Source organism: Hyla sarda, chromosome 8, assembly GCF_029499605.1.
Source record: "Hyla sarda isolate aHylSar1 chromosome 8, aHylSar1.hap1, whole genome shotgun sequence".
Classification (NCBI taxonomy): domain Eukaryota; kingdom Metazoa; phylum Chordata; class Amphibia; order Anura; family Hylidae; genus Hyla; species Hyla sarda.
The window spans coordinates 218,667,402-218,693,719 of NC_079196.1; the positions used below are offsets into that span (position 1 = coordinate 218,667,402).

Here is a 26,318-nt window from a genome sequence, read left to right on the forward strand (position 1 = left end):
CCCGTGCAATGCCGCACATCGCCGGGTTAACTACAGATGGCGGAATGCACGAAGGACCTGCACAATTTCCCCTCTATAAACGGGATTCTGCGGGAAGAGGTTAAAGGTTGAATTGCGGAAGTTAGAAGTGATTCTCACGCCTACTGGTAGGTGGTGTAGCTTTGCGCCTAAAAACTGTCTATATCAAAAGGTGCAGAAAAGTCCTAAAATATGCTGCATGCGCCTGAACTGCGCCTAAACATAGACAAAAAAAAATGCTCTAAAAGCAGTGATAAATCTCCCCCATAATCTTTTCCCTCCTCTGGTACTGATCAATACACGATTTATTCCATCGATCATCAACACGGAGAGATCACAATAATGGTGGATATGATTACAAATATGTGTTCTCCGCCCCTAGACATCTTATCCCCTATCCCCGCCACTGGGACCCCCGCAATCTCGGCTGTGGCACCCCAGGCAACCGGTGCATGGAGCAAACTTGGCTCCATGCCGGATGACTGGTGATGTGGGGTGGAGGCTTGTGACGTCACGGTCACGCCCCCCTCAATGCAAGTCTATGGGAGGGGGAGTGGCGGCCGTCACACCCCGTCCCATAGACTTGCATTGAGAGGGTGTGGCCGTGACATCACGAGTGGGGAGTGGCCATCACTTCACCTGGCGCTGCGCCCGACACTCTAAACGAATGTCGGGTGCAGAAGAGAGATCACATGGGGATCCCCAGTTGCGGGACCCCCGCGATCAGACATGTTTTCCCCTATCCTTTGGATATGGGATGAGATGTCTAGAGGCGGAGTACTCCTTTAAAGTGGTACTCAGATCTCGGGTAGAAAAAAAACACCAAAAATCCATTGGTTTTCAGGTTCTAAGTTCTGTACTTGGTTGAGCAGCTGATAAGTACTACAATGCCCAGAATGCACGGCTTCCCCTCAGCTCTTCTTCACAGTCCTCTCACCCTTCTTATTTCCCTGCCATAGCCAGTTCCGTGCCCAGAGCTGTTGCAGAACATTGCATAACACAGCAGACTATTGCAAAATCGGTGAGGTTGCAGCACCTGATATTCAATCCCTGTCTGCTCCTCTGCCTGTGACATTGTTTAGTACAAAGCAGCATGCTGTAAATCACACCTCATTCCAATAAAGATATCAATGTGTATATGACAGGGGGATGGTGATGTAGGCTGTAGGGGCTGGTCAGAGTTGGTGATATCACTCAGTGGGCATGGCTTGACCCTAAAGACCAGATCCAGCCACACCTCCTGAGACATCCTGAGATGCAGTGATCTGGGAAAGAAGGAGGGGCCAGGGAGCTGCTGAGATAACACCCCTCTAGCCATGAGAGGACTACACAACTTCCTCTAAGGAGAGAGGGAGAAGATAGGAGCTTGAGAGAACACCTCATTTACAATGAAAGGGCTACAAAGGAGAGAGGGAGAAGCTGGGGAGCTGCTGAGACAACACCACACTGACAATGAAAAGACTACACAACTGCCTGCCAGGTGTAATTCAAGCAAAAACATGATGAAGCCAGTACAATTGGTGATTACACTAAATTGATAAGTTATATGTGTTGGTGGGTGTGATTCTTCTGACACACGTCCGTATCTCGCAGGGTTTTACTGTACGAGTAATGTTACCACTTACTTCAGTGGTGACTCGTGTGTGAACGAAGCATTGTGGTTTGAACACTAAATATAGATGAGTTCTGATGGGATCTCCTCCCAAATCCTCTCTGACATCTGAGTCTGGTTTTAGTCATCACCATTAGCCGACATTTATTATGGCGGGGTGTGACCTGCTGCTGCCCTTATGATTATCTGACCAAATTGCTGGAAACCTTTTCTGGCTTCAGTGTCACCTGCAGAGTAATGATTGTCATGCAGAGTATTGATTGTTGTGCTAAGTAATGATTGTTGTGCAGAGTAATGATTGTTGTGCAAAGTAATGATTGTTGTGCAGTGTATTGATTGTTTTGCAGAGTAATGATTGTTGTGCAGTGTAATGATTGTTGTGCAGAGTAATGATTGTTGTGCAGAGTAATGATTGTTGTGCAGAGTAATGATTGTTGTGCAGTGTATTGATTGTTGTGCATAGTAATGATTGTTGTGCAGTGTAATGATTGTTGTGCAGAGTAATGATTGTTGTGCAGTGTATTGATTGTTGTGTATTGATTGTTGTGCAGTGTATTGATTGTTGTGCAGAGTAATGATTGTTGTGCAGAGTAATGATTGTTGTGCAGAGTAATGATTGTTGTGCAGAGTAATGATTGTTGTGCAGTGTATTGATTGTTGTGCAGTGTAATGATTGTTGTGCATAGTAATGATTGTTGTGCAGTGTATTGATTGTTGAGGAATGAGGGAGTGAGGAACGTAAGAGAGTCTTTGTTTCTTTTATTACATACTTACCCCCTCTTTCTGACCATATTTCTGACAAAAAGAACACTTTGTCTAGACAACCCCCTAATGCGATATCGAGTTCATTAATCTATGATGCCATATGTGCAGAAGCCTCTAGGTGGCAGTGTAGCACGTGGAATAATCTACTTTACAAAAAAAAAAGTTATTGTGACTTTCTATTCAAAAAAGTTCAAAAGTCTTCTCAAATATACAAATAATTTTAAAAGAATATTTACAAATGTACTAAGTATTTTCAAAAATATTTACAATTATATTACATTTTTTTTTTTTAAATGAGGCATGCTGGGAGTTGTAGTTTTGCAACAGCTGGAGGCACCTTGGTTGCCCAGCTATAGGACCATAGACTATATAGATAAGGATGAAAAAAGAAGAGGGGGAGCGAGCGTGCAGGAGTGTGAATTGTAATTTAGTAGAACATGGTGACATGCGTAAGAGAAGTCAATTCAGCACAGTCCTTCCATATAAAAGTAATAAAGATCTGCTGGGAGCTGTAATCACTGTCTATGTAGAGGACAGGAGCTTCTTCAGGATCCTGCACAGAACACACAGTGTCCCAAAAAAAGTAAAATGGTACAGGTAAAGAGTACAGAACATGTAATACCTCCCTGTACTGTAGGAGGCGCTACCAGACAGCCAGTCAGTGCATGCACTTCAGTAATACATGGGATTTACCAGTGAAATGTCTGATATTATTGAACAGATATTCCGGCCATTGACACATTTCTGGTGCTGTCCTTTAGGCCCCGCCCCTTGGTCGCACCACTGTTACTGAAGAAAACCTACTATACAGAGATCAATATTCCCACATACAGTGACCATATAGAAGTAGTTGCCAGCTGTACACAGGCTCTGCAGACCATATTAGTGATTACAGATACTTGTAGGGACTCATAGGTGACGTCTTCCCTGATCAGTCACTGGCCCTGACCATCATGAATTCTCCAGCCACCACTCGACTTTACGGAATCTGCTGGACAAACATTTTAGACTGATAATGCCAGCACAATCCTAACCTATACAAACTATTCATGTGTATTGTTCACCACAGTAATAGTGCCCACTTTGTGCCCCCCAATATAGCAGGTGCCCCCATATATCAGGCTAAGTCACATTGCTCCTCTACACCAGGCCACCTCATATTGCCCCATATAGCAGGCCAAGTCACATTGCCCCATATAGCAGGTCCCCTCACATTGCCCCCCATATTCCTCACATTGCCCCTCACATACTTATTGCCCCCATATAGCAGGTGACCCCATATAGCAGGCCACATCACATTGTCCACATATTTCTCACATACATTGCCTCCATATTCCTCACATACATTGCCTCCATATTCCTCACATACATTGCCTCCATATTCCTCATATACATTGCCTCCATATTCCTCACATACATTGCCTCCATATTCCTCACATACATTGCCCCCATATTCCTCACATACATTGCCTCCATATTCCTCACATACATTGCCTCCATATTCCTCACATACATTGCCTCCATATTCCTCATATACATTGCCTCCATATTCCTCATATACACTGCCCCCATATTCCTCACATACACTGCCTCCATATTCCTCACATACATTGCCTCCATATTCCTCACATACATTGCCTCCATATTCCTCACATACATTGCCCCCATATTCCTCACATACATTGCCTCCATATTCCTCACATACATTGCCTCCATATTCCTCACATACATTGCCTCCATATTCCTCACATACATTGCCTCCATATTCCTCACATACATTTCCCCATATTCCTCACATACATTGCCCCCATATTCCTCACATACATTGCCTCCATATTCCTCACATACATTGCCCCCATATTCCTCACATACATTGCCTCCATATTCCTCACATACATTGCCCCCATATTCCTCACATACATTGCCTCCATATTCCTCACATACATTGCCCCCATATTCCTCACATACATTGCCTCCATATTCCTCACATACATTGCCTCCATATTCCTCATATACATTGCCTCCATATTCCTCACATACATTGCCCCCATATTCCTCACATACATTGCCTCCATATTCCTCACATACATTGCCTCCATATTCCTCACATACATTGCCTCCATATTCCTCACATACATTTCCCCATATTCCTCACAGACATTGCCTCCATATTCCTCACATACATTGCCTCCATATTCCTCACATACATTGCCTCCATATTCCTCACGTACATTGCCCCCATATTTCTCACGTACATTGCCCCCATATTTCTCACATACATTTCCCCCATATTCCTCATATACATTGCCTCCATATTCCTCACATACATTGCCTCCATATTCCTCAGATACATTGCCCCCATATTCCTCACATACATTGCCTCCATATTCCTCACATACATTGCCTCCATATACCTCATATACATTGTCCCCATATTCCTCACATACATTGCCTCCATATACCTCATATACATTGTCCCCATATTCCTCACATACATTGCCTCCTTATTCCTCACATACATTGCCCCTATATTCCTCACATACATTGCCCCTATATTCCTCACATACATTGCCTCCATATACCTCATATACATTGCCCCCATATTCCTCACATACATTGCCCCCATATTCCTCACATACATTGCCTCCATATACCTCACATACATTGCCTCCATATTCCTCACATACATTGCCTCCATATTCCTCACATACATTGCCCCCATATTCCTCACATACATTGCCCCCATATTCCTCACATACATTGCCTCCATATTCCTCACATACATTGCCTCCATATTCCTCACATACATTGCCTCCATATTCCTCACATACATTGCCCCCATATTCCTCACAGACATTGCCTCCATATTCCTCACGTACATTACCCCATATTTCTCACGTACATTGCCCCCATATTTCTCACATACATTTCCCCCATATTCCTCACATACATTGCCCCCATATACCTCACATACATTGCCTCCATATTCCTCACATACATTGCCTCCATATTCCTCACATACATTGCCTCCATATTCCTCACATACATTGCCTCCATATTCCTCACATACATTGCCCCCATATTCCTCACATACATTGCCTCCATATTCCTCACATACATTGCCTCCATATTCCTCAGATACATTGCCCCCATATTCCTCACATACATTGCCTCCATATTCCTCACATACATTGCCTCCATATACCTCATATACATTGTCCCCATATTCCTCACATACATTGCCTCCATATACCTCATATACATTGTCCCCATATTCCTCACATACATTGCCTCCTTATTCCTCACATACATTGCCCCTATATTCCTCACATACATTGCCCCTATATTCCTCACATACATTGCCTCCATATTCCTCACATACATTGCCCCCATATTCCTCACATACATTGCCCCCATATTCCTCACATACATTGCCTCCATATTCCTCACATACATTGCCTCCTTATTCCTCACATACATTGCCCCCATATTCCTCACATACATTGCCTCCATATTCCTCACATACTGTCACGATGCCGGCTGGCAGGTAGTGGATCCTCTGTGCCAGAGAGGGATTGGCGTGGACCGTGCTAGTGGATCGGTTCTAAGTCACTACTGGTTTTCACCAGAGCCCGCCGCAAAGCGGGATGGTCTTGCTGCGGCGGTAGTGACCAGGTCGTATCCACTAGCAACGGCTCAACCTCTCTGACTGCTGAAGATAGGCGCGGTACAAGGGAGTAGACGGAAGCAAGGTCGGACGTAGCAGAAGGTCGGGGCAGGCAGCAAGGATCGTAGTCGGGGGCAACGGCAGGAGGTCTGGAACACAGGCTAGGAACACACAAGGAAACGCTTTCACTGGCACAATGGCAACAAGATCCGGCGAGGGAGTGAAGGGGAAGTGAGGTATAAATAGGGAGTGCACAGGTGAACACACTAATTGGAACCACTGCGCCAATCAGCGGCGCAGTGGCCCTTTAAATCGCAGAGACCCGGCGCGCGCGCGCCCTAGGGAGCGGGGCCGCGCGCGCCGGGACAGGACAGACGGAGAGCGAGTCAGGTACGGGAGCCGGGATGCGCATCGCGAGCGGGCGCTACCCGCATCGCGAACCGCATCCCGGCTGGAGACGGTATCGCAGCGCACCGGGTCAGTGGAGCTGCCCGGAGCGCTGCGGTAGCGAGAGAGAAGCGAGCGCTCCGGGGAGGAGCGGGGACCCGGAGCGCTCGGCGTAACAGTACCCCCCCCCTTGGGTCTCCCCCTCTTCTTAGAGCCTGAGAACCTGAGGAGCAGACTTTTGTCTAGGATGTTGTCCTCAGGTTCCCAGGATCTCTCTTCAGGTCCACAGCCCTCCCAATCCACCAAAAAGAACCTTTTTCCTCTGACCGTCTTGGAGGCCAGTATCTCTTTCACTGAGAAGACGTCAGAAGAACCGGAGACAGGAGTGGGAGAAACTAATTTGGGAGAGAAACGGTTGATGATGAGTGGTTTAAGAAGAGAGACATGAAAGGCATTAGGAATACGGAGAGAAGGAGGAAGAAGAAGTTTGTAAGAGACAGGATTAATTTGGCACAAGACTTTGAAAGGACCAAGATAGCGTGGACCCAGTTTGTAACTGGGGACACGAAAGCGGACATATTTAGCGGAGAGCCATACCTTGTCTCCGGGAGCAAAAATGGGGGGAGCTCTTCTTTTCTTATCGGCAAACTTTTTCATGCGAGATGAAGCCTGTAAAAGAGAATCTTGGGTCTCTTTCCATATGGTGGAAAGATCACGAGTCACTTCATCTACAGCGGGCAAACCAGAGGGCAAGGGAGTAGGGAGGGGGGGAAGAGGGTGACGGCCGTACACCACGAAAAATGGGGATTTGGAGGAAGATTCAGAGACTCTAAAGTTATACGAGAATTCGGCCCATGGTAGAAGATCTGCCCAATCATCCTGGCGGGAGGAAACAAAATGTCGTAAATAATCACCCAAGACCTGGTTAATTCTTTCTACTTGTCCATTGGATTGAGGATGATATGCAGAAGAAAAGTTTAATTTAATCTTGAGTTGTTTACAGAGAGCCCTCCAGAATTTTGACACGAATTGGACGCCTCTATCCGAGACTATCTGTGTGGGCAACCCGTGAAGACGAAAAATGTGTACAAAAAATTGTTTAGCCAACTGAGGCGCTGAAGGAAGACCAGGAAGAGGGATGAAATGTGCCATCTTGGAGAATCGATCAACGACCACCCAAACAACAGTGTTGCCACGGGATGGGGGTAGGTCTGTAATAAAATCCATACCAATCAGAGACCAAGGCTGTTCGGGGACAGGCAGAGGATGAAGAAAACCAGCGGGCTTCTGGCGAGGAGTCTTATCCCGGGCACAGACAGTGCAGGCTCGCACAAAGTCCACGACATCCGTCTCCAGAGTCGGCCACCAATAGAAGCGAGAGATGAGTTGCACAGATTTCTTGATGCCTGCATGACCTGCGAGATGGGAGGAGTGACCCCATTTGAGGATTCCGAGGCGTTGGCGTGGAGAGACGCAGGTCTTTCCTGGAGGAGTTTGCCTGATGGAGGCTGGAGAAGTGGAAATCAGGCAGTCAGGAGGAATGATGTGTTGCGGAGAGAGTTCAACTTCCGAGGCATCCGAGGAACGAGAGAGAGCATCGGCCCTGATGTTCTTATCGGCAGGCCGAAAGTGAATTTCAAAATTAAATCGGGCAAAGAACAGAGACCACCTGGCCTGGCGAGGATTCAGCCGTTGGGCAGACTGGAGATAGGAGAGGTTCTTGTGATCGGTGTAAATAATAACTGGAAATCTTGATCCCTCCAGCAGATGCCTCCATTCCTCAAGTGCTAATTTAATGGCTAGAAGCTCTCGATCCCCGATGGAGTAGTTCCTCTCCGCCGGAGAGAAGGTCCTAGAAAAAAAACCACAAGTAACAGCATGCCCGGAAGAATTTTTTTGTAGAAGGACCGCTCCAGCTCCTACAGAGGAGGCATCAACCTCCAATAGGAAGGGTTTAGATGGGTCAGGTCTGGAGAGCACGGGAGCCGAAGAAAAGGCAGACTTGAGCCGTTTAAAGGCGTCTTCCGCTTGAGGAGGCCAAGACTTGGGATTGGCATTTTTTTTGGTTAAAGCCACGATAGGGGCCACAACGGTAGAAAAATGTGGAATAAATTGCCTGTAATAATTGGCGAACCCCAAAAAACGTTGGATAGCACGGAGTCCGGAGGGGCGTGGCCAATCTAAGACGGCAGAGAGTTTGTCTGGATCCATTTGTAGTCCCTGGCCAGAGACCAAGTATCCTAGGAAAGGAAGAGATTGGCATTCAAACAGACATTTCTCTATCTTGGCATAAAGTTGATTGTCACGAAGTCTCTGAAGAACCATACGGACATGCTGGCGGTGTTCTTCTAGATTGGCAGAAAAAATCAGGATATCGTCCAGATATACAACAACACAGGAGTATAAGAGATCACGAAAAATTTCATTAACAAAGTCTTGGAAGACGGCAGGGGCGTTGCACAGGCCAAAGGGCATGACCAGATACTCAAAGTGTCCATCTCTAGTGTTAAATGCCGTTTTCCATTCATCCCCCTCTCTGATGCGGATGAGATTATAAGCACCTCTTAAGTCCAGTTTGGTAAAGATGTGGGCACCTTGGAGGCGATCAAAGAGTTCAGAGATGAGGGGTAGGGGGTAGCGGTTCTTTACCGTGATTTTATTAAGACCGCGGTAGTCAATGCAAGGACGTAGAGAGCCATCTTTTTTGGACACAAAGAAAAATCCGGCTCCGGCAGGAGAGGAGGATTTACGAATAAAGCCTTTTTTTAAATTTTCCTGGATGTACTCCGACATAGCAAGAGTCTCTGGGGCGGACAGAGGATAGATTCTGCCCCGGGGTGGAGTAGTGCCCGGGAGGAGGTCAATAGGACAATCATAAGGCCTGTGAGGAGGTAGAGTCTCAGCTTGTTTTTTGCAAAAAACATCCGCAAAGTCCATATAGGCCTTAGGGAGACCGGTTACAGGGGGAACCACAGAGTCACGGCAAGGGGTACTGGGAACCGGTTTTAGGCAGTCCTTGAAACAAGAGAGCCCCCAACTCTTGATCTCCCCAGAGGACCAATCCAGGGTTGGGGAATGGAGTTGAAGCCAGGGTAGTCCAAGGAGGATTTCGGAAGTGCAATTGGGGAGGACCAAAAATTCAATCTTCTCGTGATGAGGTCCGATGCACATTAGAAGGGGCTCCGTGCGGAAACGTATGGTACAGTCCAATCTTTCATTGTTTACACAATTGATGTAGAGGGGTCTGGCGAGACTGGTCACTGGGATGTTGAACCTGTTGACGAGAGAGGCCAAAATAAAATTTCCTGCAGATCCGGAATCCAAGAAGGCCATAGTAGAGAAGGAGAAGGCAGAGGCAGATATCCGCACAGGCACAGTAAGACGTGGAGAAGCAGAGTAGACATCAAGGACTGTCTCACCTTTGTGCGGAGTCAGCGTACGTCTTTCCAGGCGGGGAGGACGGATAGGACAATCCTTCAGGAAGTGTTCGGTACTGGCACAGTACAGGCAGAGATTCTCCATGCGGCGTCGTGTCCTCTCTTGAGGTGTCAGGCGAGACCGGTCGACCTGCATAGCCTCCACGGCGGGAGGCACAGGAACGGATTGCAGGGGACCAGAGGAGAGAGGAGCCGGGGAGAAAAAACGCCTTGTGCGAACAAAGTCCATATCCTGGCGGAGTTCCTGACGCCTTTCGGAAAAACGCATGTCAATGCGAGTGGCAAGATGGATGAGTTCATGTAGGTTAGCAGGGATTTCTCGTGCGGCCAGAACATCTTTAATGTTGCTGGATAGGCCTTTTTTAAAGGTCGCGCAGAGGGCCTCATTATTCCAGGATAATTCTGAAGCAAGAGTACGGAATTGTACGGCGTACTCGCCAACGGAAGAATTACCCTGGACCAGGTTCAACAGGGCAGTGTCAGCAGAAGAGGCTCGGGCAGGTTCCTCAAAGACACTTCGAATTTCCGAGAAGAAGGAGTGTATAGAGGCAGTGACGGGGTCATTGCGGTCCCAGAGCGGTGTGGCCCATGACAGAGCTTTTCCAGACAGAAGGCTGACTACGAAAGCCACCTTAGACCTTTCAGTAGGAAACTGGTCCGACATCATCTCCAAGTGCAGGGAACATTGGGAAAGAAAGCCACGGCAGAATTTAGAGTCCCCATCAAATTTATCCGGCAAGGATAGTCGTAGACCAGAAGCGGCCACTCGCTGCGGAGGAGGTGCAGGAGCTGGCGGAGGAGATGATTGCTGAAGCTGTGGTAGTAGCTGCTGTAGCATCACGGTCAGTTGAGACAGCTGTTGGCCTTGTTGCGCTATCTGTTGTGACTGCTGGGCGACCACCGTGGTGAGGTCGGCGACAACTGGCAGAGGAACTTCAGCGGGATCCATGGCCGGATCTACTGTCACGATGCCGGCTGGCAGGTAGTGGATCCTCTGTGCCAGAGAGGGATTGGCGTGGACCGTGCTAGTGGATCGGTTCTAAGTCACTACTGGTTTTCACCAGAGCCCGCCGCAAAGCGGGATGGTCTTGCTGCGGCGGTAGTGACCAGGTCGTATCCACTAGCAACGGCTCAACCTCTCTGACTGCTGAAGATAGGCGCGGTACAAGGGAGTAGACGGAAGCAAGGTCGGACGTAGCAGAAGGTCGGGGCAGGCAGCAAGGATCGTAGTCGGGGGCAACGGCAGGAGGTCTGGAACACAGGCTAGGAACACACAAGGAAACGCTTTCACTGGCACAATGGCAACAAGATCCGGCGAGGGAGTGAAGGGGAAGTGAGGTATAAATAGGGAGTGCACAGGTGAACACACTAATTGGAACCACTGCGCCAATCAGCGGCGCAGTGGCCCTTTAAATCGCAGAGACCCGGCGCGCGCGCGCCCTAGGGAGCGGGGCCGCGCGCGCCGGGACAGGACAGACGGAGAGCGAGTCAGGTACGGGAGCCGGGATGCGCATCGCGAGCGGGCGCTACCCGCATCGCGAACCGCATCCCGGCTGGAGACGGTATCGCAGCGCACCGGGTCAGTGGAGCTGCCCGGAGCGCTGCGGTAGCGAGAGAGAAGCGAGCGCTCCGGGGAGGAGCGGGGACCCGGAGCGCTCGGCGTAACACATACATTGCCTCCATATTCCTCACATACATTGCCCCCATATTCCTCATATACATTGCCCCCATATTCCTCACATACATTGCCTCCATATTCCTCACATACATTGCCCCCATATTCCTCACATACATTGCCCCCATATTCCTCACATACATTGCCCCCATATTCCTCACATACATTGCCTCCATATTCCTCACATACATTGCCCCCATATTCCTCACATACATTGCCCCCATATTCCTCACATACATTGCCTCCATATTCCTCACATACATTGCCCCCATATTCCTCACATACATTGCCCCCATATTCCTCACATACATTGCCTCCATATTCCTCACATACATTGCCTCCATATTCCTCACATACATTGCCTCCATATTCCTCACATACATTGCCTCCATAGTCCTCACATACATTGCCCCCATATTCCTCACATACATTGCCCCTATATTCCTCACATACATTGCCTCCATATTCCTCACATACATTGCCTCCATATTCCTCACATACATTGCCTCCATAGTCCTCACATACATTGCCCCCATATTCCTCACATACATTGCCCCTATATTCCTCACATACATTGCCTCCATATTCCTCACATACATTGCCTCCATATTCCTCACATACATTGCCCCCATATTCCTCACAGACATTGCCTCCATATTCCTCACATACATTGCCCCCATATTCCTCACATACATTGCCCCCATATTCCTCACATACATTGCCCCCCATATTCCTCACATACATTGCCTCCATATTCCTCACATACATTGCCCCCATATTCCTCACATACATTGCCTCCATATTCCTCACATACATTGCCTCCATATTCCTCACATACATTGCCTCCATATTCCTCACATACATTGCCTCCATATTCCTCACATACATTGCCTCCATAGTCCTCACATACATTGCCCCCATAGTCCTCACATACATTGCCCCTATATTCCTCACATACATTGCCTCCATATTCCTCACATACATTGCCTCCATATTCCTCACATACATTGCCCCCATATTCCTCACATACATTGCCTCCATATTCCTCACATACATTGCCTCCATATTCCTCACATACATTGCCTCCATATTCCTCACATACATTGCCTCCATATTCCTCACATACATTGCCTCCATATTCCTCACATACATTGCCTCCATAGTCCTCACATACATTGCCTGCATAGTCCTCACATACATTGCCCCCATAGTCCTCACATACATTGCCCCTATATTCCTCACATACATTGCCTCCATATTCCTCACATACATTGCCTCCATATTCCTCACATACATTGCCCCCATATTCCTCACATACATTTCCCCCATATTCCTCACATACATTGCCTCCATATTCCTCACATACATTGCCTCCATATTCCTCACATACATTGCCTCCATATTCCTCACATACATTGCCTCCATATTCCTCACATACATTGCCTCCATATTCCTCACATACATTGCCCCCATATTCCTCACATACATTGCCTCCATATTCCTCACATACATTGCCTCCATATTCCTCACATACATTGCCTCCATATTCCTCACATACATTGCCTCCATATTCCTCACATACATTGCCTCCATATTCCTCACATACATTGCCTCCATATTCCTCACATACATTGCCCCCATATTCCTCACATACATTGCCTCCATATTCCTCACATACATTGCCTCCATATTCCTCACATACATTGCCCCCATATTCCTCACATACATTGCCCCCATATTCCTCACATACATTGCCTCCATATTCCTCACATACATTGCCCCCATATTCCTCACATACATTGCCTCCATATTCCTCACATACATTGCCTCCATATTCCTCACATACATTGCCCCCATATTCCTCACATACATTGCCCCTATATTCCTCACATACATTGCCTCCATATTCCTCACATACATTGCCCCCATATTCCTCACATACATTGCCTCCATATTCCTCACATACATTGCCTCCATATTCCTCACATACATTGCCCCCATATTCCTCACATACATTGCCCCCATATTCCTCACATACATTGCCTCCATATTCCTCACATACATTGCCCCCATATTCCTCACATACATTGCCTCCATATTCCTCACATACATTGCCTCCATATTCCTCACATACATTGCCCCCATATTCCTCACATACATTGCCCCTATATTCCTCACATACATTGCCTCCATATTCCTCACATACATTGCCCCCATATTCCTCACATACATTGCCTCCATATTCCTCACATACATTGCCCCCATATTCCTCACATACATTGCCCCCATATTCCTCACATACATTGCCCCCATATTCCTCACATACATTGCCTCCATAGTCCTCACATACATTGCCTCCATATTCCTCACATACATTGCCTCCATATTCCTCACATACATTGCCTCCATATTCCTCACATACATTGCCTCCTTATTCCTCACATACATTTCCCCCATATTCCTCACATACATTTCCCCCATATTCCTCACATACATTTCCCCCATATTCCTCACATACATTTCCCCCATATTCCTCACATACATTGCCCCCATATTCCTCACATACATTGCCTCCATAGTCCTCACATACATTGCCCCCATATTCCTCACATACATTTCCCCCATATTTCTCACATACATTGCCCCCATATTCCTCACATACATTGCCCCCATGTTCCTCACATACATTGCCTCCATATTCCTCACATACATTGCCTCCATATTCCTCACATACATTGCCTCCTTATTCCTCACATACATTTCCCCCATATTCCTCACATACACTGCCTCCATATTCCTCATATACATTGCCCCCATATACCTCACATACATTGCCTCCATATTCCTCACATACATTGCCCCCATGTTCCTCATATATATTGCCCCCACACATACCTTGCCCCATACGGCAGACCCCATTAAAAATAAAAAACATCACTCACCTCTTTGTTCACCTGAGAGCTCCAATCACTCCTTTCCACACAGCTCCTATTCTTTCTGTGCCCGAAGTCATACAGAGACGTCATACAGAGACGTCATACAGAGACGTCATACAGAGACGTCATACAGAGACGTCATACAGAGACGTCATACAGAGACGTCATACAGAGACATCATACAGAGACGTCATACAGAGACGTCCTACAGATACATCATACAGAGACGTCATACAGAGACGTCATACAGAGACGTCATACAGAGACGTCATACAGAGACGTCATACAGAGACGTCATACAGAGACGTCATACAGAGACATCATACAGAGACGTCATACATAGACATCATACAGAGACGTCATACAGAGACGTCCTACAGAGACATCATACATAGACGTCATACAGAGACGTCATACATAGACATCATACATAGACGTCATACAGAGACGTCATACAGAGACATCATACAGAGACGTCATACAGAGACGTCATACAGAGACGTCCTACAGAGACATCATACATAGACGTCATACAGAGACGTCATACATAGACGTCATACAGAGACATCATACAGAGACGTCCTACAGAGACATCATACAGAGACATCATACAGAGACGTCCTACAGAGACGTCATACAGAGACATCATACAGAGACATCATACAGAGACGTCCTACAGAGACGTCATACAGAGACGTCATACAGAGACGTCATACAGAGACATCATACAGAGACGTCATACAGAGACATCATACAGAGACGTCATACATAGACATCATACAGAGACGTCATACAGAGACGTCCTACAGAGACATCATACATAGACGTCATACAGAGACGTCATACATAGACATCATACATAGACGTCATACAGAGACGTCATACAGAGACATCATACAGAGACGTCATACAGAGACGTCATACAGAGACGTCATACAGAGACGTCCTACAGAGACATCATACATAGACGTCATACAGAGACGTCATACATAGACGTCATACAGAGACATCATACAGAGACGTCCTACAGAGACATCATACAGAGACATCATACAGAGACGTCCTACAGAGACGTCATACAGAGACATCATACAGAGACATCATACAGAGACGTCCTACAGAGACGTCATACAGAGACGTCATACAGAGACGTCATACAGAGACATCATACAGAGACGTCATACAGAGACGTCATACAGACGCTGCACTCACAGAAACCTGGTTGGCAGGGACAGGACGGAGCCGTGCAGCTCCATCCTTTTTCAGCAGCAGCGTCCCTTGAAACTCGGTGCGCATCTTAAAGGAACACACAAAGTTTAAAGTTGCGTTCCTTGGGTATCCGGGACGTGAGTCCTGGATCCCCTATCAGCGCTCTCATCCGCTCGGCACTCTCGCTTGCTGCCTACCACACTTATAAGTGGCGCCGGCCTTGTGTCCGTAACATTGTACAGTATGGTGAGTATGGTTTCAAGTTATGATGTTCCAGAAAAGACCAATATTGTAACCTGAGGCCATGTAAGTTAAGACAACAATGAATAGTTCCTGTAGTATGTCCCGTTATTGTAAGCGGCGTCATTCTTTGGTCTGATGTGTGAGGTTTGGTGCTCGGTTTGGTCCCATTGTGTGTGCGGTTTCTGTGGGGAATTTCCTGTTCAGCAGCTTTCGTTATAAATGAGGAGGTTGTCTGAAGACCAATATGGGAGATTAGGGAAGATTTATTTTGGCACCTTATTGTGGTGTCCCGGCACCGTATTTCATACTGTGCCTTAGTTATTAGTCCCCAAAGTCAGAGTCCCTAGGACTGTCGGGGTTCGCTCCCCTAATTAACCCCTAGTCACCCCTTAGTAATTTATAAATATTATCTATGTAAATATGTATATGGTGTTACTCACTTGTTGTAGTGTCGCAGGACCTACATGTGACACGGTTCAGAACTCTATGGTATGTTGAAGGACCTTAGGTGGTTCTTGAGTCACGTGTTTCCCATAATGCCGTGTAACGGTGAGTGACAGTTGTTATGGACCAATCCAAAACGGCCCGCCCCTGCCCATATAAGGGAGCTGCGGCCATTGATCGCTCTCTTGGGTTGCTGTCACTGAATGAGGTAGGACCTCCGCAACTTTCAAGAACATTTACTAGGCCAAAGCTTTGTGGCCTCGGCCTACATCACCACGGTTATAGATATCTAATTCCCCTGCTACTCACCGCAAGATCACAGGACCTAATTAACCCCTAAATCCAGCGGATCTATGCAACGGAATCTTCCTAAAGCTACATTGAGCTTATCTGATCTCAACCAACTGTCAATTGCTGCTCAAATACGAATAGACTTTGTTCATGGACTGTTATTGCTATTGTCTGCTTCAGAAAATCTTCAGTAAAAGTTCCTGCAAGTTTTCAGTTAAACAGTGGTTGTGGACAATCCATTTATTACACATTCACCTATCGTTCTTGGGAAGGGTGGCGATAGGCCCAGCACCATTATAGTATTTAACCCTCACCCTGGCGTCACGAGTGACAAGGGTTAACAGCGCCCTATATAATTCAAGAAAAGCAACACCCCAACTACCCTACACCCCTACCAAGGTATCACATTCTCTTCTGCTAATGTCAGCTGCAGGTCCTTGATGATTTGTTGTATTACGTAGACAGGATTATATGTGGTCACCAGTGATATGTGTGATGATGTTTATATCTTTCTTTATTGTAGCATGTGTTCACGTGGTGTTTAAAGAGCGATGCTCTGTATCCTTTGTATCCTTTTGGTTTGTTTTTCTCCGATAGTGTCTGTAGATGTTTATGTCATTAGTGCTGGAGCAGATGTGATGGTACCTGGTAGTTTAGCTGTATATGGCGCCTTTTTTTTAGTGCCTGAAGGATGGAAACTGAATTTGTGTGGATAGCTGGATCGGTCTGTGGGTTTTCTGAATACAGACGTCTGTAGTGTGTCCTTGTGTACTGTTACAGTAGTGTCCAGGAAGTTCACACATTCTGTAGAAGTCCATTTCGAGCTTGAAAAATTAGTTACATTTATTAACCCTTTAAAGGGGTACTACCGTGCTGACAACTTATCCCCTATCTAAAGGATAGGGGATAAGTTGCCTGATCGCGCGGGGTCCCGCTCTCATCAGGCCCCGGAGCGAACATCGCTCCGGGTCTGATGACTGCCGATCACGGCGTGACATCCCGGCTCCGCCCCCATGTGACGTCACGCTCCGCCCCTCAATGTAAGTCTATGGCAGGGGGCGAGACAGCAGTCTCTCCCCCTGCCATAGACTTGCATTGAGGGGGCGAAGCGTGACATCACACGGGGGCGGAGCTGTGACGTCACGATCACCGGCCCCATCATCAGACCCGGAGCGGATGCGGCGCCTGATGAGAGCGGGGTGCTGCGTGCGAGATCGCGGGGGTCCCCAGCGGCGGGACCCCGCGCGATCAGGCAGCTCATCCCCTATCCTTTAGATAGGGGATAAGTTGTCAGCACAGTAGTACCCCTTTAATGGGGTATTCCGGCCTCATACATCTTATCCTGTATCCAAAGGATAGGGGATAAGATGTCTCATTTCAGGGGTCCCACGGTGCAGCCCCCAGCATTCTATGCCGCCTCTGAGACCGAGACGTTACTTCACGGCCACTCCACCTAGTGACGTCACGACACACCCCTTCCATTAATGTCTATGGGAGGGGGCCTGACTGAAGGGGGTGTGGCGTGATGTCACATCTCGGTCTCGGAGGCAGCCCCCAGCACAGAATGCTGGGGGCTGCACCGAGATTGCAGAGGTCCCAGTGGCGGGACCCCTGCGATGAGACATCTTATCCCCTATCCTTTGGATAAATCAGCCATATATTGTTGTGTCCTCCTGGTCCCCATTGCAGTGCCCATCATTTGAAGATATTGCAGATATTTGTAGATATATATCCCCCTACTTAAAAAAAAAAAAATCAAAAAGAATATCATGGACTAGGAAAAATAGGGGGCTTTTTTTTTTACCCCCCCCCCCCCCCCCCCAAAAAAAAAAATGTAAAAAAAATATTTTGTAAAAAACTAATAGTTATTCTGTACTATCTGAAAATGCACAGTGAGCGTCGTCTATAAAGCGGAGCCCCCTTTTTACCTGTCTAACTTAGTCATGTGGCTCCCCTACTATGAATTTCCCAATTCTGACGGCAGCTCTTCCGCCATCTCAGAAATGGCGTGCCGTTGATTCTACGTGTTAGTTTATTGCTGCGTCTGTCAGTGCTGGGTCCCTAGATTAGGCCATTTTTTTTTTTTTTATAGAGGAAATTTATGGAGCAGGAGAACCGGTTGTGAATGAGGTGCATTATAATTGTGGGAGGAAAATCTCCTGAGAAGATGCAGCTGAGGTGACCTGAGGAGAGAGACAAGACGCTGCCCTGGGATGAGACGCTGCTGAAAGACGTCTCCATTGGTATTCCTGTAAGTAACCCCTCGACTATATTATCCATGGGTGGTGGATGTGAAGGAACTATATATTGTATACATAAAACTACAACTCATGCTTGGGAGCCACAGGCTGGGGAACACTTGTATTAGTGAATTTTCTGCTGTTTAAGTCTGAGGAGGTGTTTTCCAAAAAGTGTGTCTCCAGCTGTGGCAAAACTACAACTCCCAGCATGCCTGGACAGCCTTCGGCTGTCCAGGCATGCTGGGAGTTGTAGTTTTGCAACAGCACAGGCTCAGCAGGAGATCATTACGGTAAGGGCAAAAGGACTTTAAACTATAAGTACAGTAACTAAACCTCAAGTAAGAAAAAGAGGATTATCGTGTCACTGCCCTGATGGGACTTTATTTTTTTTGCCTTGTAACGGTTGGCACACTGCTAAAGTTTTTGGTGTACTCTTCTGGCCCTGTTTATGGGGGGCTTTTTTATGGCAGTGTTTATATGGGGGCATTCTGCTGGCAGTGTTTATGTAGGGGCATTCTGCTGGTAGTGTTTATGTGGAAGCATTCTGCTGGCACTGTTAATGGGGGGCATTCTGCTGGTAGTGTGTATGTGGGGGCATTCTGCTGGCACTGTTAATGGGGGGCATTCTGCTGGTAGTGTGTATGTGGGGGCATTCTGCTGGCACTGTTAATGGGGGGCATTCTGCTGGTAGTGTGTATGTGGGGGCATTCTGCTGGCACTGTTAATGGGGGGCATTCTGCTGGTAGTGTATATGTGGGGGCATTCTGCTGACACTGTTAATGGGGGGCATTCTGCTGGTAGTGTTTATGTGGAAGCATTCTGCTGGCACTGTTAATGGGGGCATTCTGCTGGTAGTGTGTATGTGGGGGCATTCTGCTGACACTTAATGGGGGGCATTCTGCTGAAAGTGTTAATGTAGGGGCATTCTGCTGGCACTGTTAATGGGGGGCATTCTGCTGGTAGTGTTTATGTGGAAGCATTCTGCTGGCACTGTTAATGGGGGGCATTCTGCTGGTAGTGTGTATGTGGGGGCATTCTGCTGGCACTGTTAATGGGGGGCATTCTGCTGGTAGTGTGTATGTGGGGGCATTCTGCTGACACTGTTAATGGGGGGCACTCTGCTGATAGTGTTTATGTGGAAACATTCTGCTGACACTGTTAATGGTGGGCATTCTGCTGGTAGTGTTTATGTGGAAGCATTCTCCTGGCACTGTTAATTGGGGGCATTCTGCTGGTAGTGTGTATGTGGGGGCATTCTGCTGGTAGTGTTTATGTGGAAGCATTCTCCTGGCACTGTTAATGGGGGGCATTCTGCTGGTAGTGTGTATGTGGAAGCATTCTGCTGGCACTGTTAATGGGGACATTCTGCTGGTAGTGTGTATGTGGGGGCATTCTGCTGTCACTTAATGGGGGGCATTCTGCTGAAAGTGTTTATGTGGGGGCATTCTGCTGGCATTGTTTATGGGGGGGGGGGGCATTCTGCTGGTAGTGTTTATGTGGGGTATACCTTACCTGAGTCACCTACATCGCACATATAAGCTGGTCCCTGTCTCTTCCTGAGTAACGTGATCACGCAGTTCTTCCATGACTCGTCGCACTCAGTCAGCCCCACGGAACTGATGCCCGCTCCCCTCCCTTCCCTCCTTCCTGTCTGCTTGTACAGTACTTCGGAGTATAAGATGAATAAACCATAGAAAATACTAATATAATAGATATTATATGACTAGTCCTCAAGGGATAGTAAAGAGAAGAGGTGAGATGGAGAGAAATAGAAGAAAAAGAAAAAAGGAAGGGAAAAAGAGAAAAAAGATAGTAAAAATAAGCTTACTCAATAAACTGTAGTAAATGTAGACAGTAGAATTATAGAAAACCTGAATCAAGGTTAGGAATAATATGAACAATGTTTAATAGTATAAATAAATATCACAGCTCACATCTGGGCAGGGCCCTTGCACCAGATGTTAGCATATAAAAATATATGAATATATGAATAAAACAACCACCTAAAAGATGAGTAGATAAAGATGGCCTGAAAATGTCCGTATATAAGAAAGTTCAATGATCTGATATCACGGTAAATTGTTGTGTGAAAAGTTCAGGGAGCGGTAGTTTACAATATCCTGCATTCACTTCCACACCGACCAAAGGTTACGTCCGGACGGGAGGGCTTCTGGCTGCACCCCGGCTACTTGCCCGTCATACAGGGCGATACGCAATATTAAGTGCAACATCATAAGGTGAGCACGCACTCACTATCTGTTTTTCCTAGTTTTATCATACTTACGGGACTTAGGTGCGCAACTCCGTCTGTTTTTTCCTTTTTTCCTCCATACAAGAGTCTCAGAGTGAGGGCAGGTATTGGCGCTGGCACGGAGTGGCGTCCGGTCTCCGAATAGGTAAAAAGTCTCGGTGAGGTAGATGATCCCAGCAATGTGCAGGCTGGCACGGAGAGCATCCGACCAATTGAGGTAGATGGAGCAAGGTGATAGGTAAACTGCAGTCCCTGGCATCCTCGTGTTTTGGAGGAAAGAAGATCGCACATGCAATCAGCAGTGGTCCGATAAATGGGGTACTGTAGCTCTGCCCGGACCACAAAAAAAAAAAGTACCCCATTTATGGGACCACTGCGGATTGCGTGCGCGATCCTTTTCTCTATACAAACGTGTATTGCTTTTCCTCTTTCATTCAACCTGTTGCACACTAAGCCGTTGCCCATGGAAATGGACCAGGACCTTTCTGTTGTTCAAGAAGCCATTGATTGCTTCCACTTAAAAGAGGGAAGGGAGGACGCGGACACGTTCTTTGAAACATTTGATCCTAAGGAAGAAGTTGAACAAACAATCCCCAAACAGACCAATATATATGGAGGGGTCAATCAATATTTCCCATAGATTCCTATTTGGAACCCAAAAATCCCTATGTTCCCATGTTTCGCTACTAAGTAGCTTTATCAAGAGGTAGCGGGCATATGCCCGCTACCTCTTGATAAAGCTACTTAGTAGCGAAACATGTCGAGGGGGGCAGAGTAGGGACTTTTTTAATCGCACTAGCGGAGGCCAGCAAATGGAATAGCATGTAACTGCAGGCATGCTTTCCTAAAAAATATCAGCAAGAGAGGAGTATAACTCCCCAAAATCATAGATCTTAGAAAAGCTATGTAACTGGCCCGAGCTGAGTCTAATTTTAAAGTGTGTGCAAATTCTTCTTTTTTGTTACAATTTAGTAATTTTCTAATAAAGCTTGTGGGAACACTGATTATACTAATATATGGGAACATAGGGATTTTTGGGTTCCAAATAGGAATCTATGGGAAATAAGGAAGAAGTTGAACTTACCAGCACTCGCAATCTCGAGTTCAGATTGCAAAAAATCTCGGAACAAGAGACTCGTCTTTTTTTTTTTACCATAAAATCTTTGAAATCCCAGGTCCTTAACAATAGAGAGGACTACGTGCTTATAAAGAACCCTCGCAGTTCCAAGAATTTCATTGGAGTTAGAATCAAGATTAACGGAAACGGAATGAAAACAACCATTACAAAAAAATTGATGATAAATTGGTCACCTTACAGAAGGACCTTAAAGGGGTTATCCAGGAAAAACCTTTTTTTTATATATCAACTGGTTCCAGAAAGTTAAACAGATTTGTAAATGACTTCTATTAAAAAATCTTAATCCTTTCAGTACTTATAAGCTTCTGAAGTTAAGGTTGTCCTTTTCCGTCTAAGTAATCTCTGATGACACGTGTATCGGGAAACGCCCAGTTTAGAAGCAAATTCCCATAGCAAACCTCTTCTAAACTGGGCGTTTCCCGAGACAGGTGACATCAGAGAGGACTTAGACAGAAAAGAACAACCTTAACTTCAGAAGCTCATCAGTACTGAAAGGATTAAGATTTTTTAATAGAAGTAATTTACAAATCTGTTTAACTTTCTGGAGCCAGTTGATTAATAAAAAAATTTTTTTTTTCCTGGAATACCCCTTTAACCCCTTAAGGACGCAGGACGTAAATGTACGTCCTGGTGAGGTGGTACTTAACGCACCAGGACGTACATTTACGTCCTAAGCATAACCGCGGGCATCGGAGCGATGCCCGTGTCATGCGCGGCTGATCCCGGCTGCTGATCGCAGCCAGGGACCCGCCGGCAATGGCCGACGCCCGCGATCTCGCGGGTGCCCGCCATTAACCCCTCAGGTGCCGGGATCAATACAGATCCCGGCATCTGCGGCAGTTCGCGATTAAAATGAACGATCGGATCACCCGCAGCGCTGCTGCGGGGATCCGATCATTCATAACGCCGCATGGAGGTCCCCTCTCCTTCCTCCGTGCGGCTCCCGGCGTCTCCTGCTCTGGTCTGTGATCGAGCAGACCAGAGCAGGAGATGACCGATAATACTGATCTGTTCTATGTCCTATACATAGAACAGATCAGTATTAGCAATCATGGTATTGCTATGAATAGTCCCCTATGGGGACTATTCAAGTGTAAAAAAAAATGTAAAAGTAAAAGTAAAAAAAAAGTGAAAAATCCCCTCCCCCAATAAAAAAGTAAAACGTCCGTTTTTTCCTATTTTACCCCCAAAAAGCGTAAAAAACATTTTTTATAGACATATTTGGTATCGCCGCGTGCGTAAATGTCCGAACTATTAAAATAAAATGTTAATGATCCCGTACGGTGAACGGCGTGAACGAAAAAAAATTAAAAAAGTCCAAAATTCCTACTTTTTTAATACATTTTATTAAAAAAAAAATTATTAAAAATGTATTAAAAGTTTTTTATATGCAAATGTGGTATCAAAAAAAAGTACAGATCATGGCGCAATAAATGAGCCCTTATACCGCTGCTTATACGGAAAAATAAAAAAGTTAGAGGTCATCAAAATAAAGGGATTATAAACGTACTAATTTGGTTAAAAAGTTTGTGATTTTTTTTAAGCGCAACAATAATATAAAAGTATATAATAATGGGTATCATTTTAATCGTATTGACCCTCAGAATAAATAACACGTCATTTTTACCATAAATTGTACGGCGTGAAAACAAAACCTTCCAAAATTAGCAAAATTGCGTTTTTCGTTTTAATTTCCCCACAAAAATAGTGTTTTTTGGTTGCGCCATACATTTTATGATATAATGAGTGATGTCATTACAAAGGACAACTGGTCACGCAAAAAACAAGCCCTCATACTAGTCTGTGGATGAAAATATAAAAGAGTTATGATTTTTAGAAGGCGAGGAGGAAAAAATGAAAACGTAAAAATTAAATTGTCTGAGTCCTTAAGGCCAAAATGGGCTGAGTCCTTAAGGGGTTAAAGAGAGGAAAAGGGACAAAGTTCTCAGAGACCATCTGGACTTTGAACAGGATCAAATCCTCACCTGGAAAATAATGCAGAGGAGTTCAAGAAGAAAAAACTTTCCACAGAAGAAAAGTAAAGTCATCAAAGATTATTGGACCACCGAATCAGACACCATCTCCTCAGAAGAAAGGAATAACCCCAGACACACATTCAATAAAAGGGAGGAGAAAAGTCCACGTTCTCACCGCCACTAGTTAGTGGTAACAACCTGGAAACATGTAAAGACGCAGTCACCAGGGATATGAAAGCCGTCTTGTACCCCAGACAACTGCCTGACACCAGGACCTATGGGAAACCACTTATGATCCCACACAAAAGGTCTTATCAAATCTTAGGACCTTTCCAAGGCTGCATTCACACCTCGTTTTCAGCCAACGGTTACCGGAGACCGGCTGGGGGAGGGGAAAGCCGTCATGCCCCCTCCCATAGACTTGCATTAAGGGGGCGGGGCATTGTGTCACTCGGGGGCAGAGTCGTGATGTCACGATACTCCGTCCCTGTGGTCAGGAGGCATAAGACTTGGAGCCTCCAGCGCATTCTGCAGTGCTCACAGGTGGGTGCTGCATGAAAGATTGCGGGGGTCCCCGGCTATCCTTTGGATAGAGGACAAGATGTCTTAGGGCAGGAGTACCCATTTAAACATTGGTACCTGCTGGAAGAAGATCCTGATTTTCATGAAGTAGCGAGGAACAAACCCATCTTCGCCTATAGAAAGAATAAGACTATTAACCCCTTAAGGACTCAGGGTTTTTCCGTTTTTGCACGTTTTTTCCTCCTTACCTTTTAAAAATCATAACCCTTTCAATTTTCCACCTAAAAATCCATATTATGGCTTATTTTTTGCGTCACCAATTCTACTTTGCAGTGACATTAGTCATTTTACCCAAAAATGCATGGCGAAACGGAAAAAAAAATCATTGTGCGACAAAATCGAAGAAAAAAACGCCATTTTGTAACTTTTTGGGGCTTCCGTTTCTACGCAGTGCATATTTCGGTAAAAATTACACCTTATCTTTATTCTGTAGATCCATATGATTAAAATGATCCCCTACTTATACAGGTTTGAATTTGTCGCACTTCTGGAAAAAATCATAACTACATGCAGGAAAATGTATACGTTTAAAAATGTCATCTTCTGACCCCTATAACTTTTTTATTTTTCCACGTACAGGGCGGTATGAGGACTCATTTTTTGCACCGTAATCTGACGTTTTTATCGGTATGATTTTTGTTTTGATTGGACTTTTTGATTACTTTTTATTCATTTTTTAAAGGTATAAAAAGTGACCAAAAATACGCTTTTTTGGAATTTTTTTGCGCGTACGCCATTGACCGTGCGGTTTAATTAATTATATATTTTTATAGTTCTGACATTTACGCACGCGGTGATACCACATATGTTTATTTATTTATTTTTTTTACACTGTTTTATTTTTTTTATGGGAAAAGGGGGGTGATTCAAACTTTTATTAGGGAAGGGGTTAAATTATCTTTATTAACACTTTTTTTAAACTTTTTTTTTGCAGTGTTATAGGTCCCATAGGGACCTATAACACTGCACACACTGATCTTTCACACAGATCACTGGCGTGTATTAACACGCCTGTGATCAGTGTTATCGGTGCTTGACTGCTCCTGCCTGGATCTCAGGCACGGAGCAGTCATTCGTCGATCGGACACCGAGGAGGCAGGTAAGAGCCCTCCCGGTGTCCTGTCAGCTGTTCGGGACGCCGCGATTTCACCGCGGCGGTCCCGAACAGCCCAACTGAGAAGCCGGGTCACTTTCACTTTCACTTTAGAAGCAGCGGTCAGCTTTGACCGCCGCTTCTTAAGGGTTAATACCGCACATCGCCGCGATAGGCGATGTGTGGTATTAGCCGCGGCTCCCGGCCGTTGATGAGCGCCGGGACTGACGTGATATGATGTGGGATCGCTGCGCGATCCCGCTTCATATCACGGGAGCCGGCGCAGGACGTAAATATATGTCCTGCGTCGTTAAGGGGTTAAAGGGGTACTCCGGTGAAAACCTTTTTTCTTTT

General features: G+C 46.0%; 1 protein-coding gene across 6 annotated transcripts in view; it reads left to right on the forward strand.

Annotated features, from left to right (window-relative positions):
• Positions 1–26,318, forward strand: part of LOC130284075 (NXPE family member 2-like) — a 67,844-nt gene that overhangs the window by 20,611 nt on the left and 20,915 nt on the right. For 4 of the 6 annotated variants that reach the window (XM_056534042.1, XM_056534038.1, XM_056534043.1 and 1 more), the window contains exons 1-2: positions 15,654–15,952; positions 18,777–18,935. The gene's annotated coding sequence lies outside the window, so the exon portion shown is untranslated. Of the gene's footprint in view, positions 1–15,653; positions 15,953–18,776; positions 18,936–26,318 lie in introns of those variants that run through there. The other 2 variants (XM_056534040.1, XM_056534039.1) reach the window with 1 other exon arrangement.